The following is an 18,437-nucleotide window of genomic DNA, read 5'->3' as shown; positions in this document are numbered from 1 at the left end:
CCCCATCCCCCCCAATTTTTTATTAACATCTTATAAATTACGGACACCCCCCAATTTACTTCCCTCTCACTCCCCCTTACCCCTCACCCCCATCCCCCAATTTTTTTTAAACATCTTATAAATAACCACACCCCACATTATTACCCCCTCTCACCCCCCTACCCCCCACCCTCCCAATTTTTTTTAAACATCTTATAAATTACCACACCCCACATTATACACCCCTCTCACTCCTCCCCTTGATCATGACAGGCAGATGACCCCTATTGATTTTCAGGTCACTAGGTCAAAGGTCAAGGTCACAGTGACTCGAAATAGTACAATGGTTTCCGGATGATAACTAACATTAGGTCAAAGGTCAAGGTCACAGTGACAAAAAACGTATTCACACAGTGGCTGCCACTACTATTGACAGCCCATATTTTCTAGATGATCTCTAGGACAAGTTTGAACATGGGCCATTCCGGGCCTAAAACTAGGTCACCGGGTCACTTTGTGCATTTTTTAACATTCAGCATGGTGTCCGCTCTCTTATTCATGTAGTTTACATCCGATCTTCACCAAACTTGGTCAGAAGTTTTATGGAGATGATCTTAAGGCCAAGTTAGAACATGCGCCTTTCTGGGTCAAAAACTAGGTCAAAGGGTCACTTAGTGCGTTTTAAAAATTTAGCATGGTGTCTGCTGTTTTTTGTGAAGACGACATGCAAAATATTATGTGTCAATGCGGCATGTGGGGGTATTCGTGACGTCTAAGACAAAGCTCTAGTTTGCTTATTTCACTAAGTTTAATTATTATTTTGAACACACATGTATTGTTTCATATTAAATGCCATACAGTTGTATTGTCTCACATTTAAAGTTGTTAAGTCTCAGGAATAAGTCATAAACTGTCACATTAAAAGGTGTGCAGACTCACACTTAAATATGTAGATTGTAACATTTAAAGTTGTGTTGTCTCACATTTTAAGTTGCTGAGTATCACATTTAAAATTATGTAGTCTCAAATTTAAAGTTCTATAGTCACACAATTAAAGGTGTACAGTCTCACATTCTAAATTGCTCAAGTAATGCGTGGTTTTGATTTACAAAAAATAAATATAACACTTTGCTACAAACCCAAAAATTCCAATTTAAAGCTGGTGCCCGTAAAACATTGATACTTTGTTATTCTGAGTTCTAATTGGTAAAAAATTTATTGCAATATTCTAAATATCAATTATAGGCACAATGTTTGGCATTAAAAAAAACAGGTCTGTAAAGTAAGGTGTTGCAAGGCTTATTCATGTGTCACTAAACAATCCGGTTTAAGTTTACTTTCCATTTCCTTTTCAGTGAACTTTACTAGCAAACATGACAAACGTCATTGAAGTGAAAGTCAATGACAACCCCCTTCTTGCACAAATACTACAACTTGCTAAAGAAATTCAGCATGAAGACGTCTTGTGTCAGACTACCAAGCCTCCTATCAATATCTCGTCCCATGTTGGCTACATCAACACTTCCAACAGCAGAGCCTAGGTGAATTCGACTTCCGTCTCAGCATTGATGTGGCTTAGCAACAATTGGATGATTGCGTCGACAAATTAGGCCGGACAAGTTGCTCGAACTGAAACGATCTGATTCAACAGGTAGAGCAGGCGTTGCCTGACACGTCCGTTAATGTGACTGACCTCGATATGGTGTTCTCGAAAAATGTGAACCTTAGGCCTGGAGAGCAGTATGCGATTGACGCCATTCAACAACAGTTGTTGTCGGCAATTCTCGGGTTTGGGGTGGCGACTTCGGCGTTGGGACTCACTCCATCTCTGTCTATGGCCCAGTCGCAGCAGCAGCAGCAACAAGAACAATAAGAAGTATCTTAGCGGTGTTCTGCAATATGGGGCTTAAATTGTCATCCCAGATTAGCCTATGCAGACTGCATATAATTAAGTCCTATTAAATTGTCATTCCAGATTAGCCTGTGCAGACTGCACATACATTAAGTCCTATTAAAGTGTCATCCCAGATTGTGCAGACTGCACATACATTAAGTCCTATTAAAGTGTCATCCCAGATAAGCCTGTGCAGACTGCACATACATTAAGTCCTATTAAAGTGTCATCCCAGATAAGCCTGTGCAGACTGCACCTACATTAAGTCCTATTAAAGTGTCATCCCAGATTAGCCTGTGCAGACAGCACATACATTAAGTCCTATTAAAGTGTCACCCCAGATAAGCCTGTGCAGACTTCACATACATTAAGTCCTATTTTTTCCCAGAATGCACTCATATAGTTCACTTAACATCAGTCCGTTGTCTGCCTGATTGAGGAAAAGTTCATAGCATCAAATAGGAATTCTGTGTTTTTATATTGATCAAACTTGGTAAATGAATGCGAATAACACTTGATTTAATATAAGTTTTAGAATGTCAAGCATAGTTTGTCTATTTTGCGGCCGAAATTCAGCTCCTGTACCAAAAGTTTCTCCTTGCATGAAAACTCCCGCTTTTCTATTCAATTTTAGTAAAACAATTATTTAAATGCTTTCAGTACATTATAAAATTATTGTCTTCATTATTTTCCGATATTTATTTAAATTCTTTGGAATCTGTTTTAAGAGCCGGTTCCTACAGGACCAGACGCACTCATAGATTGGTACGCAGCTGAACAACAGGCTCTCTGGTCAGCTGGACCCGAACACCCAGGGATTTTTTCTGGCCAAGTTTCATGGGGCAAATGCCCAATGAGTTCTACCCGAGGGTGCAGCGTCTCTAGACCTGGGGCTCCAGACTGCCTTACTCAGGGGCCAAGATTACTTTATCTGCAAGGTACATTGGTAATTTATCATGTATAATGTGTGATGTGTTTTTTACTCCAAATTCAATTTAAATAGTGTGTGCGTTTTATATATTGATTAAACTATATTCTAGCTGACAGTTCTTATGATATTGTTAATATTTATAATAGCCGCCAATTTGTATTGCCTTGAAATGGCGCAGGAGTGGGGCGTAAATATTTGTTCTTGTCTGTTATTCGGTCTGCCCTTCCTTAAATCCGTCCTTATGTCTGTCCCACCTTTTTTGAGTTACACATAACTTAATAAATATTTTAAGATAGGGATAAACTATTATTTAGTAGGCTAGGTTTGTATCAAGTGAACAGCATATAGAAGTATAGTATCTAGTGTTTAATTGTGTATCTCTTTTCTATCAGAAGTCTTCAAATTTAATGTATTTCTTATTATTTTTTAACTCAAACAAAATTGATTCAAATATAACTAATGCCATTTCAGAATGCATTGAATTATTTGGTTTACAGGGAAACATTTCTGGGATGCCCTGAGATCTTTTTTTCTGTTTACAGAGGCCTTATACTCACAGGTTCCCCAAATACAACTCAGCCACAACATCCTAATCGGTAAGTCCCGTTGCCATGGCAAAACGGGTAACTTTGGTAAAGCATTCTGGAGACCCTGGCTTTACAAATAGTTAAAACTCAATGCGATTTGGGGTTTCTGCTCTTCAATTAAGAAGACCAGTACAAATTATTTCATTTCAAGGGTTCATCAACAACCTTATTTTACTATTTTGACATTCGAAGAAGATGCAACAGTTTCACGCTAATCCCTGACATTCAGACTTGAATTAGGAATCCAGAGCTTTATTAAAACACAGAATAACATGGAAAACACACACTTTTTCAGCAGGTTCCAATATATCTAAATTGTTAACCCTTTGCATGCTGGGAAATTTGTCGCCTGCTAAAATGTCATCTGCTGAATTTCTAAAATTAGCATTTTCTTCGATTTTTTTTCAAAGAATACTATCAGAATAGCAAACAGTTTGGATCCTGATGAGACGCCACGTTCTGTGGCGTCTCATCTGGATCCAAACTGTTTGCAAAGGCCTTCAAAATTCGGTTCCCGCACTGAAAGAGTTAACTCTTTACAAAGTGAGGTTCCATTTTAAATGTAAGTATGTTTATAAAAAAAAATTGATACCTAAGAGGGGTCACTGATGTTTGTAGCTTTGCATAAAATGTTGTTTTGTTTTGTGGAGATCCGAACATCTAGTTTAGAGACTAATTATAAATTATGAACTATTGGATTATAATTTTAATGGTTTATAAAATCACACGTAAATACAAGTGTCCATAGCTTGTGTATTGAGTGCATCAGGAATTTCCCATATGTATATTCCCCCGAGAAGTAATTGTGATCACCCTATGTCATTGAGCGTGCTGTGTGCTGCTTCAACTGTCAGCTTGTTTAAGAATCTGAAGGCCTGAATGTTTATTGAACCTTGATGAAACTGGGTCAAAATGTTCTGGTATTTTTAAGGCAAAAAGTTTATTTTGACAATATTTAGCCTGAGTTTAAACCAAGGTCACTTGTGTAACAATACACTAGGTCTCACATCTCAATTGTCATGACTCAATCATGATCAAAGATGATTATCATGATATGTTATAGGTTAAGTTTGAATCTGTCACATTGCTTCCAAAAACTAGGTCACCGTTCAAACCTTGAAACAAACTTGGTTATCACTCTATAGGCCAGATTTATGCCACATCAATTATGAAAGTTAATCAGAATGTTTAAAGTGAAGTCAAAAAGTATGTCACAAGGTCATGTCTTCTACAGTAGGTTTACCTTGAATTGAGGTGAGCATTTCAGGCACTTTTTTCCATTTACAACAATTCAACATTCAGATACTTGTCCATGAAGGACCATTGAGCTTTTTTAAATTATGAAACAGTTTGATTGATTTAGAAAAAAGGTTACATATAAGGATTTGTGTATGTTCAGTGTAATTACAACACGGGATGTCCCATGCACACATAGATTTAATGAGATACAAAATGCTAGTTTTTAAATATGTGTGGCACAATATATTCCATTATATTTTTCCGCAACAATATCTATTCATATGACACTTACATGGTGCATGAACATGTGTGGAATATATTGATTCACACAAAACAAAAAAAGAGCAATGTGTATCTTGATCTATATTACCAGACCACATCTAGTGATCAAATTTTGGATATTGCTATAAGGAACATTGATTTTTTTATGTGTTAACTTTATTTTTTGAAATATTGTACGAAATATTAATTGATTTTGAGTGTTTATGGTCTTTTAATTGTTGTTTTGATACTTACAATTTTATAGATTTTTATGTCATTCTGATTATCATGCCCGTGTGACTTTTTTTCCTCCCGAACCCAATAACAATCACAAATTAACTCATCAATTCTATACCTCCCGAACCCACTAACAATCACAAATTAAGTCATCAATTTTATACCTCCTGAACCCACTAACAATCACAATTTATTCATCAATTTAAATTTTTATTATTCCATTCACAAGTTGAACAATTATGTCTTTGTTGTACCAACCTTAGCACTGTTGGGTTTCTATGTCTATTGCGAAATGAAGTCAATATTTGCACCTTGCCATTCATACTAAATGCAGACAAAAATAATAATATGTTACAGGATTTTTATGTAACAACTTATGTTCACTTTGTGTTGTTATTATAAGAGTTAAAAGGTAGCTTTGAAAACATGATTTAGCCTTGCTCTGGGAAACGCAATCCGCACAGGCTAGTCAGGGAAACCACTTACCTCTGGGAAATGCAATCCGTACAGGCTAGTCTGGGAAACCACTGACCTTTGGGAAACGCACTCTGCACAGGCTAGTCAGGGAAACCACTTACCTCTGGGAAACGCAATCTGCACAGGCTAGTCAGGGAAACCACTAACCTCTGGTAAACGCAATCCACACAGTCTAGTCAGGGAAACCATTTACCTCTGGGAAACGCAATCCGCACAGGCTAGTCAGGGAAACAACTTACCTCTGGAAAACGCAATCCGCACAGGCTAGTCAGGGAAACAACTTACATGTGGGAAACGCAATCCACACAGGCTAGTCAGGGAAACCACTTAAATCCGGGAAACGCAATCCGCACAGGCTAGTCAGGGAAACCACTTACCTCTGGGAAACGCAATCCGCACAGGCTAGTCAGGGAAACCACTTACCTCTGGGAAACGCAATCTGCACAGGCTAGTCAGGGAAACCACTTACCGCAAAAACTGGATTTTGATAATGAAATGCTTCCTTAAAAACCAAAAAATCAATAAAAGCAAAAGTGTTGACACTTATTAACATCTGCTATCCGTTTCAAAATAAGTTTTATTGGATCATCATGAAAATGTTCAATATTGTTTTGGGGCATACTATCTTTTACAAGTTTAGTAACCAACCAGATCGCATTGTCTTGTTTAATGAAGAACATAGACCGTTAAACATATCTAACATTGTACACACGATCAATGTGAACCAGACCGTTAAACATATCGAACATTGTACACACGATCAATGTAAACCAGACTTCTAACCGGGAGTATTTTGTTGGTTTTATCTTTCTTCATTTTTTTGGTGTGTGAAATGTCGGAAAAGTTGCGACTTGACTAAGCATTAATGCCACCAGAATTTATGCAATTGGCGTAAGTTTCATAATAGTTCATACACTCTTAAGTTTGCTGCTCATGTTACAAAACTGTGTAATGCTTTGTATAATTTATATCATATGTCTAATTTTGTCACATGGTTACTTGCCTTAAGTAAAGGACATTCTAAGTGATGAATAGAATTATCTCCTGCTGATGCTACTGGAGTTTAAGTTTGTTGATATTTTATTTTACAGGACAACTTGTCAATCAACATGGAACAGTACCCTGAAAATCACGACCATCTAAAGAACTGTGCAACTGTGCCAAGCGTGACCCTTTAGAGAAAGGGGCTTCCATGCCGAAGGTCAAATTGGTACCAATCTGGGCTCAAGCAGCAGCCTCAGTCTATAATCTATTATCTATTAACATTCCAATCTCACAGTAATATTACAAAAACATGACCTGTAAGGTGGAGATGTGAATACAATGAGTATTAAATCCCACAAACCATGCAGAGGTTATATGGGAGTCAATGTTCTGTAAGTTGGTCTGTTAGAGGGGCGTTTCGTCTGCATTTTATGTGAACATAGTTTTACCTCACCACATATGTATATGTCTACATTTCTAAAGGGAATCAGATGAAACTTCAATCATGTGAGCCCCATGAAGTCTGGGTTGAGGTTGTGAGCCCCATGAAGTCTGGGTTGAGGTTTAGTTATCATTTTGTGACAAAGCTCTAACTTATCATTGGCCAAGTAACTCTCTTGCATAATATTAATTTACTGTTTCTGTATCTCACCACACATGGAATTACAGAGGCTGTGTTACTTATATTTTATTCAGGGGGATTAACTAATAGTGTGCACAGAAGTGTGTTAATATTTGTGTATAAAAACAACAAAAGCATTAAATCCCTTGAACCACTTGTCATCTTTGATTACATTATAACAAATTATCCAATATAACTTATTTTTCAGTGGCCGTTGTTCAGTGTCAAGCGGAATCCTAGCAACCAAGCCACGTCAGCACAGCAGCAAAAACAGTTTCAGCAGCAGTCGTATACTAAACATCAACAACAGTGGTGCATATGCATTAAACTAGGAGAGGTATGAATGCAAATATGTCTGTATGATATTAGTATATTCTCAACCATTTAATATTAACTAGTTTGTTTTGTTTAAGAATATATTTTAGCATATTGCTATATTCAAATTTGCTTTTATTATGTTTTATTTTTATTGCACTCTGCCTCTTCTAATCATGTTAAGGATGGCCCGCACCCTACCCCTGTACTGACCTGTGGGTCATGGCCCGCACCCTACCCATGTACTGACCTGTGGGTCATGGCCCGCACCCTGCCCCTGTACTGAACTGTGGGTCATGGCCCGCACTCTGCCCCTGTACTGACCTGTGGGTCATGGCCCGCACCCTGCCCCTGTACTGACCTGTGGGTCATGTTAAGGATGGCCCGTACCCTGCCCCTGTACTGACCTGTGGGTCATGATAAGGATGGCCCGCACCCTGCCCCTGTACTGACCTGTGGGTCATGGCCCGCAACCTGCCCCTGTTCTAACCAGTTGGTCATGACCTGCACCCTGTGGGTCATGGCCCGCACTCTGCCCCTGTACTGACCTGTGGGTCATGTTAAGGATGGCCCGCACCCTGCCCCTGTACTGACCTGTGGGTCATGTTAAGGATGGCCTGCACCCTGCCCCTGTACTGACCTGTGGGTCATGTTATGGTCATATGGGCTTGGATGGTCATGGAAGTAAGAAAGTGTAAGATTTTAAAGAGACTTGTTCAAATATGTTGTGAGAAAGTTGACTGACATAAGTCAGTGACATAACTAAAAGAAATTAATACGCCAACACATAAAAACAGATTTACCGGTAACTACAAATTATACCAATATATTGCATTACATATTGTATGGTATTGTGATATGCTTTGGCTGCTTTTAATTTGATGATTATTTAAAGTAGGCTTTTTTTTAAATATACAAGCGTATCTTTGTTTAATATGTATTTTATTTTATTCCATGAACTGTATTAGTTCCGTTTGAATAATAATTGTTAAACATATTGCACATGTTTAAACCAATTTATGTAATAATATTCCATCTTTATCTGTAAATAAAGGGACTCTTACACAGGGCATTAGCAAGAACAACCAAAAACGTTCCTTTAAAAATTGCATACTCTTTCTCTGTTTGCAGAATATATGCAGAAAAACTAGTGTCTTATTGAATGATAAGGGATTTGATTACAGCTAAGAAATAATCTTTAAACGTTATCTGTAAAATGTTGTTTTGCCATTTGCAGTAAACAAGTTGACTGCGTAATGTGGCATCAAAGTCTGCAAGGAGAAACCATGCAATTGAGGAAGCCAAGAAACCATGTGATAATTTCAAGCAGCTTACATACTCTTGTAAGTATGTGTTTTGTTTTAACGTACGCATTATATATTTTTATTTGAGTACAGATTTATGTTATTGAAATAATAATTGGTTTCCATTCACAAATGAAAGATGTTATGTTTTTCACTAGAGTAAATATATAAACGCAAATATTAAAATATAATATGTCTGAAGAATATCCACAAAACATGTGTTTGTCATAAATCATATTAAATTTATTGATAAAGATGCGCACATTATGACTAGTTTTGTCCACCAATCTATAATTTAAACAAAGTTTGACGTTTTTTACGCACATTTCAATGACGTCAAACTGTGGAATCACTTATTTTAAGGAGATATCATTTTCGCGCACCCACCATGTCTCAGATTTATGACCAATGCCCATATTAATAGAGTTTTCAATTAACAAACAGGTGTCAGTTTGACAGGATTCAATACAACTAGGGCGTGTATATTATAACTGTTGTTTCATGCGACCCCTATTAGAAGTATAGCCCTGTCTAGTAAGGGCATATTCCGGAACCATCTTGAGCACATGTTTGATGCAATAAACAGTTTTGTGTTAAGTTCAACTTTTCTATAAAGTATCAAAGTTATTGCATTCAAACTTGTTACACTTACTACATGTATAATGAGGGGAGTGGGCAAGCAAAGTGAGATAACTCTGGCTGGCAGTTTGACATAATTATGTGCCCTTTTATACTTAGAAAAGTGATATTTAGGTTAAGTTTTGTGTTTATGTCCACTTTATTTCTAATGTATCAACGCTATTGCTTTCATACTTGCATCAATTACTAACTACCATAAGGGAACTGTGCAGGCAAAGTTATTTAACTCTGACTGGCATTTTGACAGAATTATTGCCCCTTTTATACTTAGAACATTGAAAATTTGGTTAAGTTTTGTGATTTGGTGCACTTTACTTCTTAAGCATCATGGCTATTGATTTCGCACTTGGAACACATGCTTACTATCATAAGGGGACTGTGTAGGCAAGTTATGTAACTTTTTTTTCATTTTTGAAAGATAATGTAATAAAAGACCACACCTTCACACTATACACCCTCTCCACCCATCCCTCCTTCTGTTTGATGAAGTATTGAGATAGGTCCCTTCACCTTTACAAAAAACAATATATTAGCGAAGCTCTTCGTATACTTAACCATAAAAACAAAATCTGTTGCAATTGGTGAATGTTCAAAAAGTGATCTAGAGCAATTTATATATAACCCTTGTCTTTTTATCACACCACTTGATATTTTTGTTTTGTATAAACACCAATGAAATAAAATTTGGTCTTAAAACCAAATGAAAGTAATTTATAACATCTACATAGTTTAATTTTATTTCATTGAACGTGTACACAGTTTCAAGTGGTACCCAGCTTCGTAACATCCTGGGCACAAGGCGAGCTTTAGTTAAAATATGTGTGCTCGTTTATATGAAAGTTTATATCTTATTAAGACACTCACAATTATGTTACCGGGTTGAGCCAGTTTTTTATCCTTGAAAAAGCTAGTGTTGTCTTCAGTTTTGTTGTTTCATTTTGCACATGATTTACTTTATTTCCAGGAAACCCGGATAGCAAAGCATTGAGTTTGTTCTGGAAGCATTTGTAGTCACAGCTCATTAAGCATCCCCCTGAAGCAGGACCCTCAGTCTAGGGGTGAGTTTTCAAGAGATGTGTTTATTTTTGGCAAGCCCCTGAATTCAGAGATGGGTGGGTGCATGTAGATTGACCCTTGTTTGTCGATACATCCATCCAGCTGTACGTTCTAGTATAACCTCGAACCTCGAAAAGTATTGCTTCTTGTGTGATGAAACCAAATATATTTAGTATCATGTGAAATTTCCTTCTTGTTTATTTGGATTCATGTTTCCTTTGACATAAGTAGTCGAGTTTTGACACAAAATTGGAATGTGGGTTCATGGTGGCCAAACCATTTTCTTACTTCATAAAAATCATCTGAGTTTTCTCAGAAAAACTCTCGCTGAATTCATGTGTTTGGGACTATCGTCTAGTAGGCCTTTGCTTATTGTCATTATTGATGAGGTAGTATTTGATAATAAAAAGGATCTTTATAAAAACCCAGTCCAAATTATTTGGTAATAAAGAGGTTATACTTTATCTAAAATAATTATTATTAATTATTATTGTATCAATAGTCCCAGGTCCATCATTTTGCTTGATTGGTCTTTGTCAGCCCGGGTACTACTTAAAAGTACCCCGGGTACTCTTAAACATACTACAATGTACCCAGGGTATGGAAAATGTACCCAGGAATACTAACGCTAAATTGGCCGTTGTTTGATCATTTTCTCAAGTTAGTTAGTATGTTCATATTTATATCAGTGTTCTGTAAAATTGCCCCAGTATAATCGAAACTCATTCTCTCAAAGAATGTTGAGTCAGTTTTTTTTCAAAGATAATTTAGTTTCGTAATTCGTTAGCGCGTTATATCACATCGGATTTTGGGTAGGAGTAAACCTCGAGTACAGTGAAATATTGGCTGGGTGCATTTAAGCATATTTTCTGTACCCGGGGTATATTGTAGTATACTTGAAGAGTACCCGGGGTACTTTTAAGTAGCACTCAAATCCACATTGACCAATCGAGCCATCGTTTCATCTATGGATTCAAGTCATATAAGTCGTAACACCCTATGCAAGTTTTGTTTTTCGTTTGGTATCAAAAATAGACGGAAACACATTTACAGTATCACGTTCTTCTTTTTTTGCAGACGCCAATTGACGAAATAAAACTTGTCATTCAGCAACACAGCCAGTTGCAGCAGTTGTTACCATATTGACCCCAGTCAAAACTAGGAGCTCAGAGATAACACAGCCAGTTGCAGCAGTTGTTACCGTATGGACCCCAGTCAAAACTAGGAGCTCAGAGACAATCAGCAACACAGCCAGTTGCAGCAGTTGTTACCGTATGGACCCCAGTCAAAACAAGGAGCTCAGAGATAAATACTGTTTAAGATAGATATTCTCTACATTCCTCATGGTCAGCCAACACAGCCAGTTGCAGCAGTTGTTAGCATATTGACCCCAGTCAAAACTAGGAGCTCAGAGACAATCAGCAACACAGCCAGTTGCAGCAGTTGTTACCGTATGACCCCAGTCAAAACTAGGAGCTCAGAGATAAATACTGTTTAAGATAGATATTCTCTACATTCCTCATGGTCAGGCAACACAGCCAGTTGCAGCAGTTGTTACCATCTTGACCCCAGTCAAAACTAAGAGCTCAGAGACAATCAGCAACACAGCCAGTTGCAGCAGTTGTTACCGTATGACCCCAGTCAAAACTAGGAGCTCAGAGATAAATACTGTTTAAGATAGATATTCTCTACATTCCTCATGGTCAGGCAACACAGCCAGTTGCAGCAGTTGTTACCATATTGACCCCAGTCAAAACTAGGAGCTCAGAGATAATCAGCCACACAGCCAGTTGCAGCAGTTGTTACCGTATGACCCCAGTCAAAACTAGGAGCTCAGAGACAATCAGCAACACAGCAAGTTGCAGCAGTTGTTACCATATTGACCCCAGTCAAAACTAAGAGCTCAGAGACAATCAGCAACACAGCCAGTTGCAGCAGTTGTTACCGTATGACCCCAGTCAAAACTAGGAGCTCAGAGATAAATACTGTTTAAGATAGATATTCTCTACATTCCTCATGGTATGTTAAGCACAAACTCTGACAGATCTCATCTTTGAACTTTGTAACGGGCGAAAAATAAATGACCTTGTTCAGAATGAAATGGCAGAATGACAAAGCACAACCATTTAAGGGGAAACCATAAATTAATGTGACCCGCAAAGATGTGTTCAAAGCAAAACAATATGTCATGTCTTTGGGGACTTTGAATTTTGATGGTGTCATTCATTAAACATTTAATATTTTTGTTAAATATAGTTAAATATAATGATATAAAGGATATTTGATTAAGGCGTGTATGTTAATTATTACTTTAAGCACAAATATAGCACGTCTATCAATTACTTATGAAACTTGCACCTGATAATGATAAATGCATGAAAATTAAATTGTACTTAAGACATTATTTCATACCTTGAGCTTAAGAAAATTGAAAGCTGTTTAAATTATGCTGGTAACATTATATACAAAATATGTATTGGATTATATTCATGTAAAAAACAAGTTTCAGTTTTCTGTTGTAACATGCAATATAGAAGTATTATCAAGAATCGTGTTAAGTATGGCACTATTCGAAATGAATATTCATTAAATAAAGACAAAATCATTTAATCTTCTTTCAATTGTCAATTCTGTATGTACTACTACTACCTTATTTATTTGACTTGATATGGTTTGTTAAATTATAAGATAATGCCTCTTTATTTGGAAAGCTTTCAATGTTTTGAAACTGAGTATTTAAAAATGAATTATTAAAAGAATTATGAAAAATCATGGCTGATGTCAAAGTTATGTTTGATTTTGCCAATTTTGTGTTGATATTTAATATACATGTACTTACATGCTCATAAGTGTTGACATTTGTTTTTGAACATAATAGTTTTTTATGTTTTATATCGTGTATATACACATTTACAAGTCCAAATTTTCATCCTCTCAATCACTCAGTAACTTTACCAACAATAAATGTTGGATCTCTGTATATAGGTAAATTGTGCAATTGATATATAGAGCAACTGCAACAAATCAGTCAGTTACAAATCAAGGCAGAGTGATGTAATATGCTGGCAATTGTTAAGTAGTGCAGTTGGCTCTTTTTGTTCTCAGGTTAGAGCAATGTTGTTTGCTTCAAAAATAAAAACACAGTCTCCCTTGTAAGAAAATTAATGTGTTCACATCTCAACATAACAAGTAAATTCATAGAGAAAATCAAATTATTTACATGATATACTCGACAATTAGTCTAATGGAATTTGTAGAATAAAAAATAACATGTAATTATGACGATTATAAGTGAATGTTTGACACAAAATGTCTCTTCAGAAATGTGTATATTTTAATGATAAATCTATACATTGTACTTGCTGTACTTTTTATAGTATATTTTATGAACTTGCAGCTGATAAGTGAATGTGACAATTTACGAGTTATGTTACAATTTGTTACACGTTGACATGGCCACATAAGCTGTTTATGGAGTGCATTCACTGCGGCCAGTTTCCAGAAATCTCCCAATTAAAAAACACCAGAAAATATCTTAAGGTCAGATAGTTTGGTTGTTGACATTAGTTTTGATTTATTTATTGATTGTGTTATGCCTTGTTCTCTTAATTTGTTATCAAATATTTAAGTTTATATGACTTGAAGAGACTTACATGTTTATGTTATTGATGTGTTTGTGCTGATTTCTTGCATTCTAATTAAAGAATATTCAAGTGGAAAAAGAATATTGTTGTGCATTGAAAGTGTGTTGTGATTTCAAATAAAAATACTATGAAAATATAGTTAAGTCGTTTGATTACAAAGTTATTACAAAGGTGATCAATTGGTTATCAAGTGTAGGTGTTTGCATACGGACATAATATGTTTGTGCTTTATATGTATATAATGTAGATCCCCATTTACCAGAAAATATTTTGATGTGCTTAAATGTGCTAATAGCCTGATGAAATTCGTGTTGACTATGCGTTTTACATTTTGCCATTTTTATTTAAAAACTGAAAAACAAATGATTTGTCAGTGAAAATAAATACTGTATTGTTGTTCAATCAGTTAAACTATTTCACTGTTTTCATGCATATGTTCAAATCATTTTCATTTTTGTTCAATCTTTAAGATGCAACGCTTGTGTAATTTACTTTATGAAACTTATATATACACAAAAATGTAGTACAGATGTATATCAAATGACTGCTGTGGGCTTGTTGTAAACAGAAAACCATGCTTTAAATTGAAAAAACCTTGTTATATGCCATGTTTTTCATTTAATAATATTAAAAGCACCTTTGAAATTGAACTTCTTGAAAATATGTTTCGTTGTTTTGTAAAAATATCTTAAGTTATCTATTCTAAATTATCTATTCTTATATAAGAAATACAAATTAAAATTGGTTATTGGAAATAAGTCAATTAAAAGTCAAGGGATAATGATGTAATGTACTTAAAAATGTCAAAACTGCTATTGTCTCTATTTGTATTCTAGATATGTTATATCCTTAAACAAACAAATACAATGTTGTCTCCTTGTTGAATAGGTGTTGTGTACCTCTGAACATGTCAAGTCATTTACTTTAAGTATTTTAAATTAGTTCTCACTATCTGCAACCGTAAGTCACTCATGAATTTTGTGTAATAAACATTGGATAAATATATTTTTATATAATCGATTATAAGATAAGGTAAAAAGTGTATGTGCGTTATAAGTAATAAACATTGGATAAATATATTTTTATATAATCAATTACAAGATAAGGTGAATAGTGTATGTGCGTTATTAGTTATAAACATTGGATAAATATATTTTTATATAATCGATTATAAGATAAGGTAAAAAGTGTATGTGCGTTATAAGAAATAAACATTGGATAAATATATTTTTATATAATCGATTATAAGATAAGGTGAAAAGTGTATGAGCGTTATTAGTAATAAACATTGGATAAATATATTTTTATATAATCGATTACAAGATAAGGTGAATAGTGTATGTGCGTTATTAAATTCATCAGGTATGACCATACTGTGCTACAAGTTTTGTAATTGTGACTATTAAAAGTACATGATCTGCAAAAAATGTCACTTAAACAAATGTGTATATGTTTATCATTATTAAATTCTTTCCAACTAGATTACACTTGATAAGTTTCGGCCTCAAGCTGAAAAGTTATTGTTACATTTTATCAGCGTTGAGCTCAACTAGCATCCGTAGTGAATACTGTAAAATGTAAGCTTTCTCAGAATGAGTATGTTGAAAATATCTTGACGACGGTTAGAATCTGTGTCGCATGTGTCAAAAAACTAGAACTAAAGGTCAAATCTTAGAAAAAAACTTGTTTTCACTGCAGAGGCTTCTTTTATTAATCGATCTGCAGTCAACGTTCTCCGAATACTTATATTGACGATATCTAAAATGAGTGCGAATCTGGGTCACGTGCATCCAAAAACTAGGTCACCAGATCATATCTAATACGATTATTATCTCATTAAGGAATCAATATTGATGATACCACACCGAAGATGTGGACCATTGTTTCTTTAAATGTTTGCGTTATCAGGACGTTCGTGTGCAAATGTTTATAAACACGAGTATATTTCATCCAATTAGTGCATAAAAACTCATGTTTGGCATACAAACGTTGACCTAGGAAGAAAATTGTAAGCTCGTTCAAGAAGTTCAGTTATTAATCAAACGAACGAGACGATTTAAAGGGGCCTTTTCACAGATTTTGGCATGTTTTGAAGTTTTTCATTAAATGCTTTATATTGATAAATGTAAACATTGGATCTAAAAAGCTCCAGTAAAAAAAACAAGAATAAAATAAAAACATGCAAAAAGAAGCCTTCAGCAGGGCTCGAACCAGTGACCCCCGGAGTCCTGGAGTAAAAACCAATTAGACCGCTCGGCCATCCTGCCAAGTATGTATGAGAGATGTATTTTGTACTTTATATAAGCAATCTTAGTAGTTTCACAAAATTACACGACAATAACAGAACTCTCCAAATTATTAAATCGGTTCGCGTTGCAACGCTTAATAATTTCAGGTTTTTAAATCGTCAAAAGATGCATATAATGGCTATATTAGACCATGGTGAATGTTCAGTATTACTGTTTCCTCACAAATATCATAACTAAAACGAAAATTTGCGAATCTGAAACAACTTTTTTCAATTTTGTCAATTTACCAAAACTTAAAAAGATCCCTTTAAGTGCATGCTGTTCTGGTTTTATGCTGTTCGCATGTAGTCATTTTCACTTTGCTTCTGAACAGAAAAGGGTAAAAAATAGGCCAAAACTAAATACTGTGCTAATAAGAAAAGTTAATGGAATATAATCCTATATAAAGATAAAATATGAAATCTGGGCTTAATGCATGTTTGTAAAATGTCGTCCCAGATTAGCATTAATGCATGTTCATAAAATGTCATCCCAGATTAACGTGCGCAATCCACAAAGGCTAATCAGGAACGACACTTTCCACATAAACGGGTGGCTTCTTTTTAAGGATAATTCCTTAAAACAAAAGTACCATACAAGTGGAAAGTGTCGAACAGCAAAGGCTAATCTGAAACGACATTTTCCACATAGACTGGCTGATAATTTAAACGATAATTCCCTTGAAAAATTCCATACAAGCGGATAGTTTCGAATTGAACAGGCCAATCTTGGACCACAACGCACATGCATTAAACCCGGTTTTCCCGAGGTGCGGCACATATTTTTTAATCCAGATGTTCGACTGTTTAAGTTTTAATGACCAATATTATATAATTTGCTAATAACATACGCATTGAAACTATCAAATAAAAGGTATTTAATATAATGATCCATAAAGTACGTAATATGATATACCAAGAAAAACAAGTTGACAAGCAAGGGGTCGTATAACTTCACTACGGAATAGATTTTACGGTTACTGGCGCACGTAGGTCATCTTGTGACGATATTTCTATCTGAAATACTTGTGAGTATCGGTGTTTTGGTACATCATAACCTTTGAATAGTAACTAGCTATAAGAATATTATTAATTTCAAACAACTGAACTATTTTATGTTGCTAAAGATGAACAAAGATGGACACACACAGCCGCTTTGTAGATTCGCCTTAGTTTAGTTTAGTCTAACCTATTTATTTTAGCTCGATTGCATGGAAAGCCTTAAACTTATTTGAAACGCTCCTGAGTCCATTTCCTCGGACTAGACTTGGTGTCTATGGGGAGATTTAAAGAACGATTCGACAGCGGGGATCGAACACGTGACCTCCCGATCTCGAGGCGGACACCATATCTACTACGCCACGGCGACTGTATGTTTGTTTATCCTTTTAACGCTTTATTTCGACTTCTTAATGAATTGAGTGTTAGCTATATGATGCTTTGTTTCAACATCAATTTAATATATTCGAGATGTTGTTGTCCTATTGATTATCGTTTTGTTTTTATGTAATCGTTTCTCAGACAGTCACAGTTCTAGTTTTCTGGTATGTGTTTAATTATTTAGTAATTAAATGGTCATTAAATTGAAGTGTCCTGTCTTTGTATTGCACATGCATCTGAATCGTGTCGCTATGAAGTTAACTGTTATTTAGCTTTTAATGTTCAACACATTTTTTGGACCAACATGCCCAAGTGTGAGGTCTGATCATCGGTCTAAAAAATATCCTGATTATATTATTATATTTATTGAGTTTCATAATTTGATAACATCTCAATGAAACTCGTCGGTTATTCAAATAATAAAGCGACCTGTTCATTTTCATTATTTGTGTGATTACCGTCCACAGATTTGTTTGCCTATTGCTCAGGGAAGCGGACAACGACAACGAGCGAGGCATGGTATTGTAATGCGCACGGGGGGCTTAGCCTTTTGCTAAAATTTTCGCTAAGAAGAGACTAAATTTGAACGAAAAATATCATA

General features: G+C 35.5%; 2 long non-coding RNA genes across 5 annotated transcripts; both read left to right on the top strand.

Annotated features, from left to right (window-relative positions):
* Positions 1 to 379: 379 nt before the first annotated feature.
* LOC127864968 (uncharacterized) lies at positions 380 to 12,192 on the top strand. 4 transcript variants are annotated; one of them, XR_008042400.1, is made up of 8 exons: positions 380 to 1,630; positions 2,602 to 2,811; positions 3,347 to 3,400; positions 6,697 to 6,815; positions 7,420 to 7,548; positions 8,764 to 8,869; positions 10,434 to 10,527; positions 11,603 to 12,192. It is a non-coding gene; the product is annotated as an uncharacterized LOC127864968 (long non-coding RNA). The 4 variants fall into 4 exon arrangements; XR_008042399.1 differs by having other exon boundaries at positions 381 to 1,855; XR_008042397.1 differs by having other exon boundaries at positions 384 to 2,811.
* A 7-nt stretch (positions 12,193 to 12,199) lies between these two features.
* LOC127864974 (uncharacterized) lies at positions 12,200 to 15,649 on the top strand. The gene is made up of 2 exons (XR_008042408.1): positions 12,200 to 15,201; positions 15,276 to 15,649. It is a non-coding gene; the product is annotated as an uncharacterized LOC127864974 (long non-coding RNA).
* Positions 15,650 to 18,437: the final 2,788 nt, after the last annotated feature.

Source organism: Dreissena polymorpha, chromosome 1, assembly GCF_020536995.1.
Source record: "Dreissena polymorpha isolate Duluth1 chromosome 1, UMN_Dpol_1.0, whole genome shotgun sequence".
Taxonomy (NCBI): Eukaryota; Metazoa; Mollusca; class Bivalvia; order Myida; family Dreissenidae; genus Dreissena; species Dreissena polymorpha.
This window is presented reverse-complemented; position numbering and strand designations above follow the sequence as displayed.